We start from the raw sequence: 14,137 nt of genomic DNA on the forward strand, positions 1-14,137 counted from the left end.
ACTGACATCAATAATTTCAGCATACATAATCCTCCTATCTCCCAATAGCTGCCTTGTTTTTCTTTTTAGAAGATCATTGGTAAAAATGAGAAAGAGAATTGTGCAGAAGAGGAGAGTGCCCATATTCAAAGCACAGGATGGAAAGCAGAACATATATTTAATAAAGCCCAGTACCCCCATGAATCCTATCACTGTATTTCCCATCCTGGAATAAGATAATTCTAAACTGAGCTCTTCAGACGTCTTCAACTTTCAAATTCACTTTTCTCCTTGTTTCCCTTTCATATTTGGAAAATCCTCAAGCAACATAAAGAAAACAGTGCCCGATGCAGGAAAAGACTGAGATGTTCAAGGCTGCCCCAAGACACAAATCACATGTATGAAACTGCAGCTCAGAATAAAGGGGTTCTCACAAAGCTCCTCAATAAATGGCAGCGAGGATTTCTACTACAACCTTCCTCCTGGTCTTTGGAACAAAGTGTGAAACCACCAACAAAATTCTGAAGCTAAGCTTCTACATTAGAAGCAAAGACATCAAGGGGTGTCTAGGTGTGCAGTCAGTTAAGTGTCCGCCTTCCGCTCAGGTCATGATCTCTGGATCCTGGGATTGAGCTCTGCATGGGACTCCCTGCTCAGCGGGGAGTCAGCTCGGTCCCCTTCCCTCTCCATCTTTCCCCTTGTTTGTGCTGTCTCCCTCTGTCTCAACTGAATAAAATCTTTAAAAAAGAAAGAAAAGAATGGATAAAGATGTGGTGTGCTTATCTATGAAGGAATATTACTCAACTATCAAAAGGAATGAAACCTTGCCATTTGCAACAACACAGATGGAATTAGAGGATATAACACTACACGTAGTAAGTCAGAGAAAGACAAATACCATATAGTTTTACTCAGGTGGAATTTAAGAAACAAAAGAGATGAACATAGGGGAAGGGAAGGAAAAATAAAACAAGATGAAAATTGAGAGGGACAAGGGACACAAATCGGAAGAAATGCTGAATTCTAGCAAACAAACTGAGGGCTGCTGGAAGGAAGGTGGGTGCGGAAAGGGATAACTGGGTGATGGGCATGAACGAGTGCACTTGTAATAAAAGCACTGGTGTTATATGCAACTGATGAATCACTAAATTCTACCTCTGAAACTAAAAAAAAAAAAAAAAAAAAAAAAAAAGTCATCAAAAGTAAGTAAGAATCTTGGGGTGCCTGGCTGACTCAGTTGGAAAAGCATGCAACTCTTGATCTCAGGGTTGTGAAATCTGAGCCCCATGTTTCAAGTAGCAATTACTTGAATGAATAAATAAATAAAAAGTTAAAAAAAAGTAGGTAAGAATCAGACCCTTTACCAATACAAGGAAATTCCCATTAGCGGCAAGGCAAATAAGTATTTGGACTGATGAGCAGATTTAGGGTTAAAGTGTGGCAGAATAAGAAACCAGCCAAAACCATAATCATCTCCACCAGTGGTACTATTAAACCACCTCCTGCTTATGAAACCGTAAAAAACAAAATCTATGCTGCTAGGCGTTACTAATTTCATCAAACTAATAATGACAAAAAAAAAAAAAATCTAGGCACTATCCAAGGGAACCAGAGCAAGGATCCAAACTCTTAACTCTGTAGATCCAATTTAAGGTACTCTAAAGGCCCCTGAAGAATTGCTTTCAATGAGTTATAGACATCTGCTCCCATCAACATTTTAAATAACACCACTAATCCATTCAAAATTAATCCATTCATCCACTAGTCTTTCAAATATCCAATGAGTGTCTTCCTTAGGTTAGGCAACTATTCTGGCATGGGGAATAAGGGATGAGTAAGACAAAGATTCTTAACCTCATGGGACTTACAAATTTAAGACTGAGTAAAAGTAAAGATGCATGCCATTGTTCATTACTTTTTTTTAAGGTTGTTTTTTTTTTTTTTAAGAGATTTTATTTATTTGAGAGTGAAAGTGAGAGAGATCACAGAGGGAGCAGGAGAAACAGACACACGGCTGAGTGGAGAGCCTGATGGGGGGCTTGATCCCAGAACCCTGGAATCACAACCTGAGTGGAAGGCAGATGCCCAACCAACTGAGCCACCCAGGAGCCCCTGTTCATTACATTACTGAATTATGAGGACCCACAGGGAAATCTTCTTTCTGGTAATTATGGTTTTGCCGAGCAAATTTTAAGTTTTCATCTTCCGAGCTCTGTGAATCACTATAAACACTTTTAACTGCTCTCCTCTTTCTTCTGACAGCTATAAAATTATTTGGAGCCAAATGTGTGGCCTGTCTCTGGCAAGCAGTTTTGAAAATATTTTCTATTAGCCCGATGTATTAAGGTGAGAGAGAAGTACTGAGGTGAGATCCAAAGACAAGGATCCAACACCTAGATCCCAAGGCAGAAACTTAGAAGATGAAGTACAGTTAGTTATAGGGTTGCTGCTGGTCCCTTAAGAACTTACTCCTCTCGGGCGCCTGGGTGGTGGCTCAGTGGGTTAAGAACTTACTCCTCTCTAAATCTAATGGGATTAGTTAAAAAATACTTGAGTACCCCCAAGAAAGAAAAGGAGAGGAGAAGGAAGTACCAAGTTATCACTAGAAATTTTATTCTTTTTTTAAAAAGATTTGACAGAGAAAAAGACAGCAAGAGGGGGAACACAATCAGGAGGAGTAGAAGAGGGAGAAGCAGGCTTCCTGCCAAGCAGGGAGCCTGATGGAGGGCTTGATCCTAGGACCCGAGACCATGACCAGAGCCAAAGGCAGACATTTAATGATTAAGCCACCCAGGAGCCCCTAGAAATTTTAAATTAAGGACTCTTGTCAATGGTTTCCAAGGCATATACACTGTAGCCAGGAATTAAGTCCCAAATGGAAGATCAGCTACAACAACTGGCAGCCTGAACATCATAGTTACTTTCTTTTTTTTTTTTTTTTTTAAAGATTTTATTTATCTGAGCGAGAGAGCAAGCGAGCGAGCATGAAAGGGGCGAGGGGCAGAAGGCCTGATGTGGGATTTGATCCCGGGACTCCAGGATCATGACCTGAGCCGAAGGCAGTTGCTTAACCAACTGAGCCACCCAGGTGCCCCATCATAGTTACTTTCTAAACTGACTGTTTTGTTCTATGGCAAAGAGTTCCAAGGATTAGATCTCTACCCAAGATGGAGTAGACTGTGGCTTTGTTATCCTCCAAACCCAACTTGCTTCTTCAAGATAAAAATTCAAGAGAACATTTTTCAAAACTTACTGGTCTTATCCTGTAAAAGAACAATAAAGAATAAAATAAATAAACAATAAAGAACAGCACTCCAAACTTAGTGTGCCAGGGTTATTTGCTCTGCCAAGAGGAGCCTACTTTGATTTACTTAGCACTCCATGGGCTATGTACTGAAAACATACACCTTTTTCAATTTTATTACCAGTGCCACTCTGGATCATAAAAAGAAACTAGGAGGGGGTGCCTGGCTGGCTCAGTCAATTGAGTGTACAAGTCTTGTCAGGGTTGTTAGTTCAAGATCCACGAGGGTTGGAGACATTACTTAAAAAAATAAAATCTTATAGACACTTGGGTGGCTCAGTCAGTTAAGCGTTCAACTCTTGATTTTGGCTCAGGTCATGATCTCAGGGTCCTGGGATCCAGCCCTGCCTTAGGCTCTTGGCTTGAGTTTCTTTCTTTCTTTCTTTCTTGAGTTTTTTTCTCTGCCTACCCCCCAATAAATCAATCAAATCTTAAAAAAAAAAAAAATCAGGGTGCCTGGGTGGCAGAGTTGGTTAAGTATCTGACTGACTCTTGGTTCTGGCTCAGGTCATAATCTCAGGGTCGCAAGATCCAGCCCCATGTTTGCTCTGCGCTCACAGTGGAGTCTGCTTGAGATTCTCTCCCTCTCCCCTCCTGTTTGTGCTCTCTCTCTAAAATGCACAATTAAATCTTTAAAAAAATAAAATCTTAAAAAAAAAAAAAGGAGGGGGGCACCTGGATGGCTCAGTGGATTGGGCCCCTGCCTTCACCTCAGGTCATGATCCCAGAGTCCTGGGATCAGGAGAGCCTGCAAGGCGCTCTCTGCTCAGTGGGTAATCTGCTTCCCCTCCACCCTTCTGTGCCTGCCTCTCTGCCTACTTGTGATCTCTCTGTCAAGTAAGTAAATAAAATCTTTTAAAAAAAGGAAACTAGGATGGGGTGCCTGGGTGGCTCAGTGGGTTAAAGCCTCTGCCTTCAGCTCAGGTCATGATCCCAGGGCCCTGGAATCGAGCCCCACATCGGGCTCTCTGCTCTCAGCAGGGAGCCTGTCCCCCCCCTCTCTGCCTGCCTCTCTGCCTACTTATGATCTGTCAAAAAATAAAATAAAAAAAAAGGAAACTAGGAAAAATAAAGCAGTGGCCCAAATGTAACTTAGGCTTATTTAAGGAACTATAATTCCCAAAACCCAAAGCTAAAATAAAGTACTTACTGAATTTAAATATGAGATATCCTCACTATTCTCAGAGGAGACCAAAAGGATTAACCAAGCCAGACCTTCCTGGTCAGTGTAACAGCTCACTCACTCATCATCCCTCCTTACACATGTGTAAGAAAAAGAAATTACAATCTAAAAAATTCAGTCAGAGATATCCTTATAAGCAGAGAAGAGCACTTCAGGGAAGCTCAACTCAGGTACTACTATGAGTTGGAGCTGGGTGTTCTCCTATAACTGGTGTTTTGGTTTTTAAAATATTTTATTTATTTATTTGAGAGAAAGAAAGAGAGTGAGAAGGCACAAGCTGGGGGAAGACCAGAGGGAGAAGCAGCAGACGCCCTGCTGAGCAGGGAGCCTGATGCAGGATTTCAGTGTGGGACTTCCAGGATCATGACCTGACCCAAAGGCAGAAACTTAACCGAATGAGCCACCCAGGTGTCCTTATAACTGGTTTTTTTTTTTTTTTTGGTCTGTTTGCTCCAAGTAGCCAGGCCCAATGTGGATCCCAACAGAAGGCTTGAACCAACTAAGCCATCCAGGCGCCCCCTCATATGGCTGTTTTAATGACAGCTACTCTTCACATTCAACACTCTTCAGTGTAAGAATCTGCTGTATATTTCCATCAAGACCTAAACTCTGCCACTTTATTTACCCCACTTTAACAGTTATTTTCTCAGAAGTCTTTCTCCTGGAATGATGGGAGAGAGACTGATAGTGAGCTAAGATGGTCACATTTTGCAAAAATAACAAGTTAACTGTCCCCTTTATTTTTTTTTTAAGATTTATTTATTTCATAGAGAGAGAAATTGAGAGAGGGAACACATGCAGGAAGGTGGGAGAGGGAGAAGCAGGCTTCCTGCTGAGCAGGGAGCCTGATGTGGGGCTCAATCCCAGGACCCTGGGATCATGACCTGAGCCGAAGACAGACACTTAACGACAGAGTCACCCAGGCACCCCTTTATTTTTTTTTAAGATTTTATTTATTTATTTGACAGATAGAGAGGGAACACAAACAGGGTGACTGGGAGAGGGAGAAGCAGGCTTCCCGTTAAGCAAGAAGCCCAATATGGGGCTCAATTCCAGGACCCTGGGATTAGGACTTGAATCAAAGTGTAGATGTCTAATGAATGAGTCACCCAAGTGCCTCTAACTGTCTCTTTTTATAAATGAATTAACGATATGAAAATGTTAATAGTACTCAGGCCAGTCTGATTTTCCAAGGAAATGTAAAACAGTGAGGCAAAATAAGGAGGATGGCGCTTTACGGTCATTTTTCTGACTCACTGCTACATGACTGATGGCAGGATGAAAAGCAGAGGCTGGGGGCTTTCAGGCAATGGTAGATTAATAATGATATGGCCTTGACTCCCTGAGGTGAAGGTTATGAAACATTCTAGGGTAAGTGGGCTTCCAATTTTATACTCTCAGAGTGAATGACAGCAACTGATGGTTTTTCTCTCAGAAACACTACGATGCTTAAACACACAGCTGTCACCTCCCTGCCCCAGTTTCAGAAATTCATCTGAACAAGTTTATTCCTGAGCCTTTATGTCAGCCAGACCAAGGAACATGAAGTGGTCCTAAAAACTAATGCACAGAGCCTTAACTAAGCAAGACAAAAGCGAAAGGTTGGACTAGTAAAAGGTATGCCATTTTAGCACATAGATAGTAAAGAGACACTCTAACATGCCCACACACATAACAAAAAATATATCTCCCAATAAAACCATCTTACCTACTCTCAAAAATTTTAACTGTAGCATCAGAATCAACTTTCTAGGGCCATCAGGGTGCCAGGAACTTTAAAGCTACATGAGATTTAGAGACGGCCAGGAACTGTATCTCCTTTATCTTTACAGGATTTAAAGCCCCAAAACACAATCAGCTCAGAACCAAACACTGTTCTCAGTCGCTAGCTCCCATTACTTTTTCTCTTTCTCCAAAACAAGCTCCTTTCCCCACCCCCATTCCTATCCAACCCCAGAGGAGGTCGTCTCGGTCTTGCTCTAGCTGACTGTAGGACAAAGCAAAGCAGGTGGAGGAAATGAAGGCTTTACACTTGAGACCCCCGGAAACCAAGTTTCTATTAAAAGTCCCCACCTCCCTCCCTTAAAAGCCAGGAAGCTGCTGCTTTTAAGGATAAGCGATGCAGAGCTACCAAAAATGTCAAGAAGGCAGTAGAGGGAAGCTAAAAACTTTGAAGGGAGGTATATGCTATCTTAACCAAATTACAGAGAATGAAGGAGGACAGTTACCTAAGCATTCAGAAATTACAGTGAGCACTAGGAAAGCAGGTTCTTTTCACCTGTAAAATATATCTATATCTACCTGTTTTTTAATGTAAGCTCTATGCCCAATATGGGGCTCGAACTCAAGACCCAAGTCTCATGGTCTATCAACTGAGCCAGCCAGCAGACCCACCTGTAATTATTTTAAAATGAAGATTTCTGGTTTCACCCAAACTAATAAATCTGACTCTCAAAAGGAAAAGCTTAGGTAGATGTTTTTTTTTTTTTAAGGATTTTATTTATTTATTTGACAGGCAGAGATCACAAATAGGCAGAGAGGCAGAGAGAGAGAGAGAGAGAGGTGGAAGTAGGCTCCCTGCTGAGCAGAGAGCCCGGCGTGGGGCTCGATCCCAGGACCCTGGGACCATGACTCGAGCTGAAAGCAGAGGCCTCAACCCACTGAGACACCCAGGTGCCCCTTAGGGAGATGTATTTTAAAAAGGGTCCCCTGGTGACCCTTATGTGCTGCTATAGTTGGGAACAATTGCAAATGGCTTCAAAAAAGCACAGCCCCCAAAAAATCAATCAATCAATCAATCTCACCAAGTACAAGCAAAGTTGCTACTCCACTCCAGTTTTCCCCCCAAAGCACTAGGGACCTTCCAAAAAGTTTATGCTCCCTACAAATAGGGTATCTCAGCCACAGGGATGAGAAGGGGAAAAGAAAACTATGAAGAAATCACAACTGGCTCTATGAAGCACACCTGTATTGCTTGCCTTCATAGAATTCAAGTAGAGGAACAGAGACTCTTTGACAAGGGAGTTCAAAACAGGAAAAACATGCCAAAACAAGATCAGGGAAAACTTCAGGTATGCTGGGGGTGGGGTGGGGTGGGGAGGGGGAGACACCGGCAACTAGGTTCAAGCACACAAAGGTGGTTTGTTTGTTTGTTTGTTTTTCCCACTGAAGAACTGATACCAGTACAAGGGGGAATATCAACAAGGTAGAGAGCAGAAAAAAGAACAGATAGGATTTGTCTTAGAGCTTGTGTTTTGCTCATTCACTTTAACACAGCACTAAAGAGGTCCATCATGTACTAAAGAGGTCCATCACATAAGGCCTCTCTGATCTTACAGCTCTCTTCACTTCTAGTTGTACTTCCTCAACCACCTCATACCTAAGCATGAACATGGTAGTGAAAATTCTGTAACTGCCTCCTCTACTCTATACCTCAATGAAATCCTCACCCATGTTTTTAAAAATCCAGACAGCAAGCATTTCAAACACAGTATCTTTCTCAGTAACACATCTTCACTGCTAGGGATTTAAGGATTCAGTGTCTGATATGAATTTCAAGTGTAGAATATCTTGAAAATACATTTCCATTTCTGTCCTAAGAGTCTGCTCTCGGTATGAGAAGGTAAAATTTGGTTAAAATACTATTTAAAAAATGCGAGAAAAGAGTAACAAAGGAAAGGGGAGGGATGAAAGGAGTTAACATTTTCTAGATCTTAACAAGACACCTCAGATTTTATTAAAAACATGGGCTTTCGCAGTGCCTGGTTGGCTCAGTCAGCAGAGCATATGACGACCTCAGGGTTCTAAGTCCAAGCCCCAGGTTGGGGGCAGAGATTACTTAAAAAAATAAAAAAAACTTAACAAAACAAAACAGGGCCTTTGCTAGTTTGCAAACATTACAAGCAAATGTCCCCCTATAAAATATCTCCCAATCTGATGCCCTGCCTCATCCCCACTCCTATCTCTAAAATACTACTGGATTTTATCTGATCTCCTTCGGCTATCAGACATGAAAAGCAACTTTGCTATTAATAATGAATATGTAATGGGGCGCCTGGGTGGCTCAGTGGGTTAAATTCTCTGCCTTCAGCTCAGGTCATGATTCCAGAGTCCTGGGATCCAACCACCCCCCACCATTGGTCTGTCTGCTCAGCGGGGAGCCTGCTTCCCTTTCTCTCTCTCTGTCTGCCTCTCTGCCTACTTGTGATCTCTGTCAAATAAATAAAATCTTAAAGGAAAATAAGAATGTGTTTTAAAAAAAATGACTATATAAGAAAACGAACTGCCATGTAATTATTAAATTTTACTGGAAAAAACTTTACTTGAATTGAACCTGTATATTTTATATATATATATATATATATATATATATATATTTTTTTTTTTTTTTTAAGATTTTTATTTATTTATCTGAGGAAGAGAGAGAGAGAGAGAGAGAGCACGAGCCCAATGCGGAGCTCAATCCTGTCCTGGGATCACGACCTGAGCCAAAGGTAGAACACTCAACCGGCTGAGCCACCCACAAGCCACATGAACCTATATGTATTTTCAAAAATAAAATGTCACTTCTTCTTATCAATGTCAGCCCCAAGAACACTATTAGCTAAATGTTAGCCTCTCAAGTATTAAAATACATCCTAAACATCCTTATACTGCTACAGCTCTCACAGCAGGAACCTTTGAATACCAAAACTTCTTACCTGTCCCACCCAAAAACCAGCAATACACACACCAAACACACACACACACACACACACAAACAAAAACAAACAAACAAAAAACCCACTCCATTCTCTTTTTTCTCATACAGATTCTGAAGAATGGAAGACTTGGATTCAGAAAGTGGGCTCACATTTCACCATAGGCAGGGAGAGTATCTGAGAGCAATCAGAAAGAGATACTAGATATTGCTATAATTAGAAAAGCCCGGCCAGTTATTGGGTCATCCCCAAATTAGACACAGGTACTGGTAACCCCCAGATTAGACATACAACTAGATATACAGACATATTTACAAATAAATTTTAAAAAATAATTTATCTTATGTACCATGAGTGGAACTTTTTTTTTTTTTAATTTTAAAAACTGACATTCAGAATGATCCCATCTCAAGAACTTGGCTGGCAAAAGCAACTAAATGTATTTAAAAGTGAAACAGACTCATTCCCCTCCTTTTCCAGGCTGTATTTACTCTTGGGGAGAAGATTACAGGGGCACCACAAAAAGGCCTAAAACTTGTTTTTTATCAAAGACATCAGTTCTGACATGTTAGAAGAAGGAATGCAAAGACCTAAGTGGGGGTGGGATTTTGAACAGGAGAGAGAGAAAAGAGTGCATTTTTCTCTTACTACAAGCTTTCCTACCTCTTCTAGTTCTTTGGACTCAAACTCGGTGTATAAAATCATGTAAAAAAAATAAAATGAAAAGGTCCAAGATCTTTAGTGTTTTCAACCATACACCCTAGTGAAGTATAATCCTCTACCAGAAACCTCTCAAAGGCCCAACATGTAATAAACAGGGCAAAACAGCATAAATCCTGACAAAGCATCAAAATTTTCATCTTGCTTGCACAAATATTTAAAGCTTTTTCCTCTTAAGGTGTTCAATTTATATTTCTAACATTTTTTATCCTTTTTTTCCCTCATACAGAGCTAGTAAAAACTCTGTTTAAGGGTTAGAACATAGAGTGGGAGGGTAGAAGAAGAAATTAACCAAAGAAAAACCTGACTCCTATTTCTCAAGTTAAAATTAGAATACATTTTCAAGAGCCCTAGGCAGGACAGAGAAAAATTCCATTCTGCCTCTTTGCTCTTCCAAATTCCTATAGCCAAGTGGCTCAACAGCAGTTGAATGGCACACATAATGACATCACTGATTGGAACTATAATAGAAGGGAGTGAGAAGAGCGGGTGGTGGGGGGGAGTGGGAAGGGAGGGAGGTGAAGATGTATTTGTGTTACAGACAAAAGACAAGTTCTGTTCCTCAGCAGGGACAAATGAAGAACCAGATGAGGGGATAAACTGAGGTCAGAGAGTTTTCCCTATTGTTTCCTCTTTAAACAGCTCCTTCACCACTCCCTCAAGGTTTGTTCCAAAAGGTGGGTAGAGAAACAGCAGTTTTTATCTTAGAGGAGAGAAGGCAGAAAAAAAGACCTAATATTAATTTTCAAATCATTATTAACTAGAAGAAGATATAAAGGACTGGTTAAATTTTAGTTGAGCCCCAAAATGCTGCAAGAAATGCTGAAACCTACATGGGTTTGGATCTTAGCTCTTCCTGAAATTCATCTTGACAGTCTCAACTGCTATCTACTACACACACACACACACACACACACACACACCTCTCTCTCTCTCTCCCATCCTTACTTTTCTTATTGGTTAATATAAGAGAATGTATTTTTCAAATGGAAGAAGCATTTTTAGAAAAAACAACAATCTAGGATGAGGGGCGAGGATATTCCCCCAAAACTCTTGCTCAATGAAATGTCTAAGATCCACATGAAAGTTTTTCCCATCTACAATCCTACTACGTGCATTTCTCTTGGTCTCATGGGGCATAAGACAGGGGAATAGAGACTTAAGTGGTATGCTTGGCCTAGGTACTGCTACTTGAGTGTATTTTGGATGGAAAAGAACCCAAAACCACTTAGCAGACTACTTCTCCAACTTATCTTGTGATCTAAATCTTCTACCACTACCCCTGTAAAAAAAATTCTGCCAAACTCCTCACCATGGTTTTTGGTTCTTCAGTGTCTTACTGTACTATGTTGGCCATGTCCTATGCATGACTGCCCCACAGTTTTTCCTTTGGAAAAGGTTTATATACACATACCTAAACTCTTAATAATTATAAACCCTCTGAGAAAGCTGGTGACCAACTTCTAAATCCATAGAGTGAACATCCTTCTTTCCACATCCCTCTATACCAAAACCCACTGCTGAAAAGGAAGAACAAACATTTCATTTATTTCAGATGGTGGAAGGGAATTTAGATAAAATCAAATATGCATCCCAGAAGAATGACTGGAGACCAGCTCAAAATCAGTTAGCCACAGCGAAATCTGTATGCTAGGAGACACTGGTGCTCTCCTATGCTTGGAAGTGACTCTGTCACAGCTTCTTTGATATCTCAACAGACTGCAGTGACAAGATCCTCCAATATCTCTCTCATTCTTAAGTGGTTCATCCCCAAGCACTGGTGAGCAAAAATCTATAATTATACGAAAGGTTCCTGAAACTAATCATTGCAGCCACCCAACAATCTTCTAGCTACCAGCCTCAACAACAAAATAATGATCAATGAAGAGATATTTAACTTTTTAACCTTTTTATAGATTTATAGTTCTGTATAACACAGACCACAATCATTAGGGAAGAAAACTGGTAAAATCACAACACAGGAAAAGCAGCTTTTATTGTTTATAGGCCTTATGATAACTCACTAGGATAGTTACCTTAACATGAGCTACAAATAGGGAAACACAATAATACTGCAGCAGAGAAGTGGGGAAGATGTACTAACATCAATAGGGATAAAAGATGCCTATATTTTCTACTACTAATCAAGAACCAAGAAGCAGTAACACATGCCCCTCACATTCTCGGGGCGGGGGTAAAAGAGTATAAACCACCTTTCCGTTTTCTACTTAGTGCCTGGGCTTGGGTTTTGTTTTGTTTGTAATACTTACTTAGCTGGATGTCCTATAACTTCCTGAAGTATCAAGTTTCACTTTCCCAAATATGCTAATTTGGCGAGCAGGGGGTGGGGGTGGGGGTGGGGGTGGGGTGGATGATGAAAACAAAACAATCCAAATTAGCTATTATCAGTTTACACCCTAACTCTAAACCCAGATTTAGTTTTTATAAAACTCATGTCCTATGACCATCATCTACTAACTGAGCTGGCTTCCCATCTATTCCCTCCATCCATCCCTCACTCCTTTCAAAGATGAGTTTATGTTCCAAGCCAAGCCCTGTCCTTCACCAATAGGACTAACCCAAACACTGCTTCTCTTGGGAGGCATGGAAAAACTGACAGAAAGAAGGAAAAACAAAAACAAAACAAAACAATAAAAACAACCAGTCAAGCACAAGACTGAAAACCTAACTGGTGATCAATCAGAACCAACCAGGCAGAGATTATTTATCTGGGTTTTGTTTTGTTTGAGGGGGTGGGAGGTTTCTCAGCCCATAGTCACCATGAGGCTTATATGAGAAAAGGCATGCCATTCTATCCTCAAATAGTCCAAACAGTTGGAGGGGACAATTTACAGCCTCTTGTGTAAAAAATGTCTATAAATGCCAGTGCCATTCTTTGCCCTGTCACTTCCCATTATCCTAAACCAACAGGATTCTATTCACTGAGACTTGAGTTGGAAACATGAACGGACAGGCCTTTCTTGGGCAGGGGAAAGGGAGGAAGATGACTGAGATGGGGGGGTGCGCAGATAATTCTTTAAGTTTCTGTGTACTACCTAACATGTATAGTATACTGAACACTGAAGCTGAACATTGAAATATATGAGCAGTCACGCAAAAGTCAGCCTAGGAAGAAGAGCAGTGATTTGGTAACTTCAAATTTGCAAAATGCTCAAAACACAAATCCAAAATATAAAGAAAAAATGACCAGACTATGACACACACACACACACACACACACACACCACACACATACAAATCAATCAGTCATGAACACTACTGATCCATGGCTCACTTCCTCTCACACACTTTCTCTTTATCATGCACACCGGTCTGCAGAGGAAATCAAGCAAAATCATGCAACAGACATGACAGAAGGTGCGATTTCTTGTTCCCCTTTTCGGGATACTAGGATGAAGAGAAATCTCCACCCTACCTGCTAATCTCCACCATTTGCATCTTATCTAACTGAAAGAGATCTGTGCCTAGAGAACTGTAAAACTTAAAGACGGTGACCGAATTATATTGGAAGAGTCTATACTGGAACCCAGGATGAGGTGGGCACATTATACTAACCTAGTTGTTCCATAAATACAAACTTAATCATACCACTAACCTTGACCAACCAAATACTAGGTAGCAAATCATCTCTGGTGATAGAGAAGAGTTAAACACTAGATTTTGAACTAAAGAACTTTCACTGAGAATGTAGCCAGCTGCAATTTCAGGATTTGGACCTAGAATAAAAAAAGTTACTTTAAAAAAAGAACACTTGGGCACCTGGGTGGTTCAGTGGGTTAAAGCCTCTGCCTTTGGCTCAGGTCATGTCCCAGGGTCTTGGGATCAAGCCCTGCATTGGGCTCTCTGCTCATTAAGGAGCCTGCTTCCTCCTCTCTCTGCCTGCTTCTCTGCCTACTTGTGATCTCTGTCAAATAAATAAAAATCATTAAAAATAAATAAATAAATAAAATGAAAAATAAATAAATAAATAAAAGAACACTTCCTTTTCTTATCTTTTACTACTCCCTTTCCTCCAATTTCTCTCCTTCCATATTCACTCTGAAATTGTTCATGTTCTACAGGCACTAAAAAAATTCTGGTCTACAGAACACTTGTCCAAATATGTGGTCTGATCAAGGATTTCTATGCTACTTCAAGCGTGAAAACTGTATGAGAGATACAAGCTAGGCTTGAATTGCCCAATATACATGCAGCTATTTAAATTTAATTTAAAAATTCAGTTCAGGGCGC

At 40.6% G+C, this 14,137-nt stretch overlaps 1 protein-coding gene across 2 annotated transcripts in view; it reads right to left on the bottom strand.

Moving 5' to 3' along the window:
• Positions 1 to 14,137, bottom strand: part of LOC101671619 (SAP domain containing ribonucleoprotein) — a 46,191-nt gene that overhangs the window by 6,268 nt on the left and 25,786 nt on the right. The window contains exon 10 of one of the 2 annotated variants that reach the window (XR_006604274.1): positions 3,142 to 3,242. The exons of the other annotated variant lie outside the window; for it this stretch is intronic. The gene's annotated coding sequence lies outside the window, so the exon portion shown is untranslated. The remainder of the gene's footprint in view (positions 1 to 3,141; positions 3,243 to 14,137) is intronic. 2 annotated transcript variants of the gene reach the window in all.

This window comes from Mustela putorius, unplaced genomic scaffold (assembly GCF_011764305.1).
Source record: "Mustela putorius furo isolate JIRA1106 unplaced genomic scaffold, ASM1176430v1.1 tig00003988_pilon_pilon_pilon, whole genome shotgun sequence".
Lineage (NCBI taxonomy): Eukaryota > Metazoa > Chordata > Mammalia > Carnivora > Mustelidae > Mustela > Mustela putorius.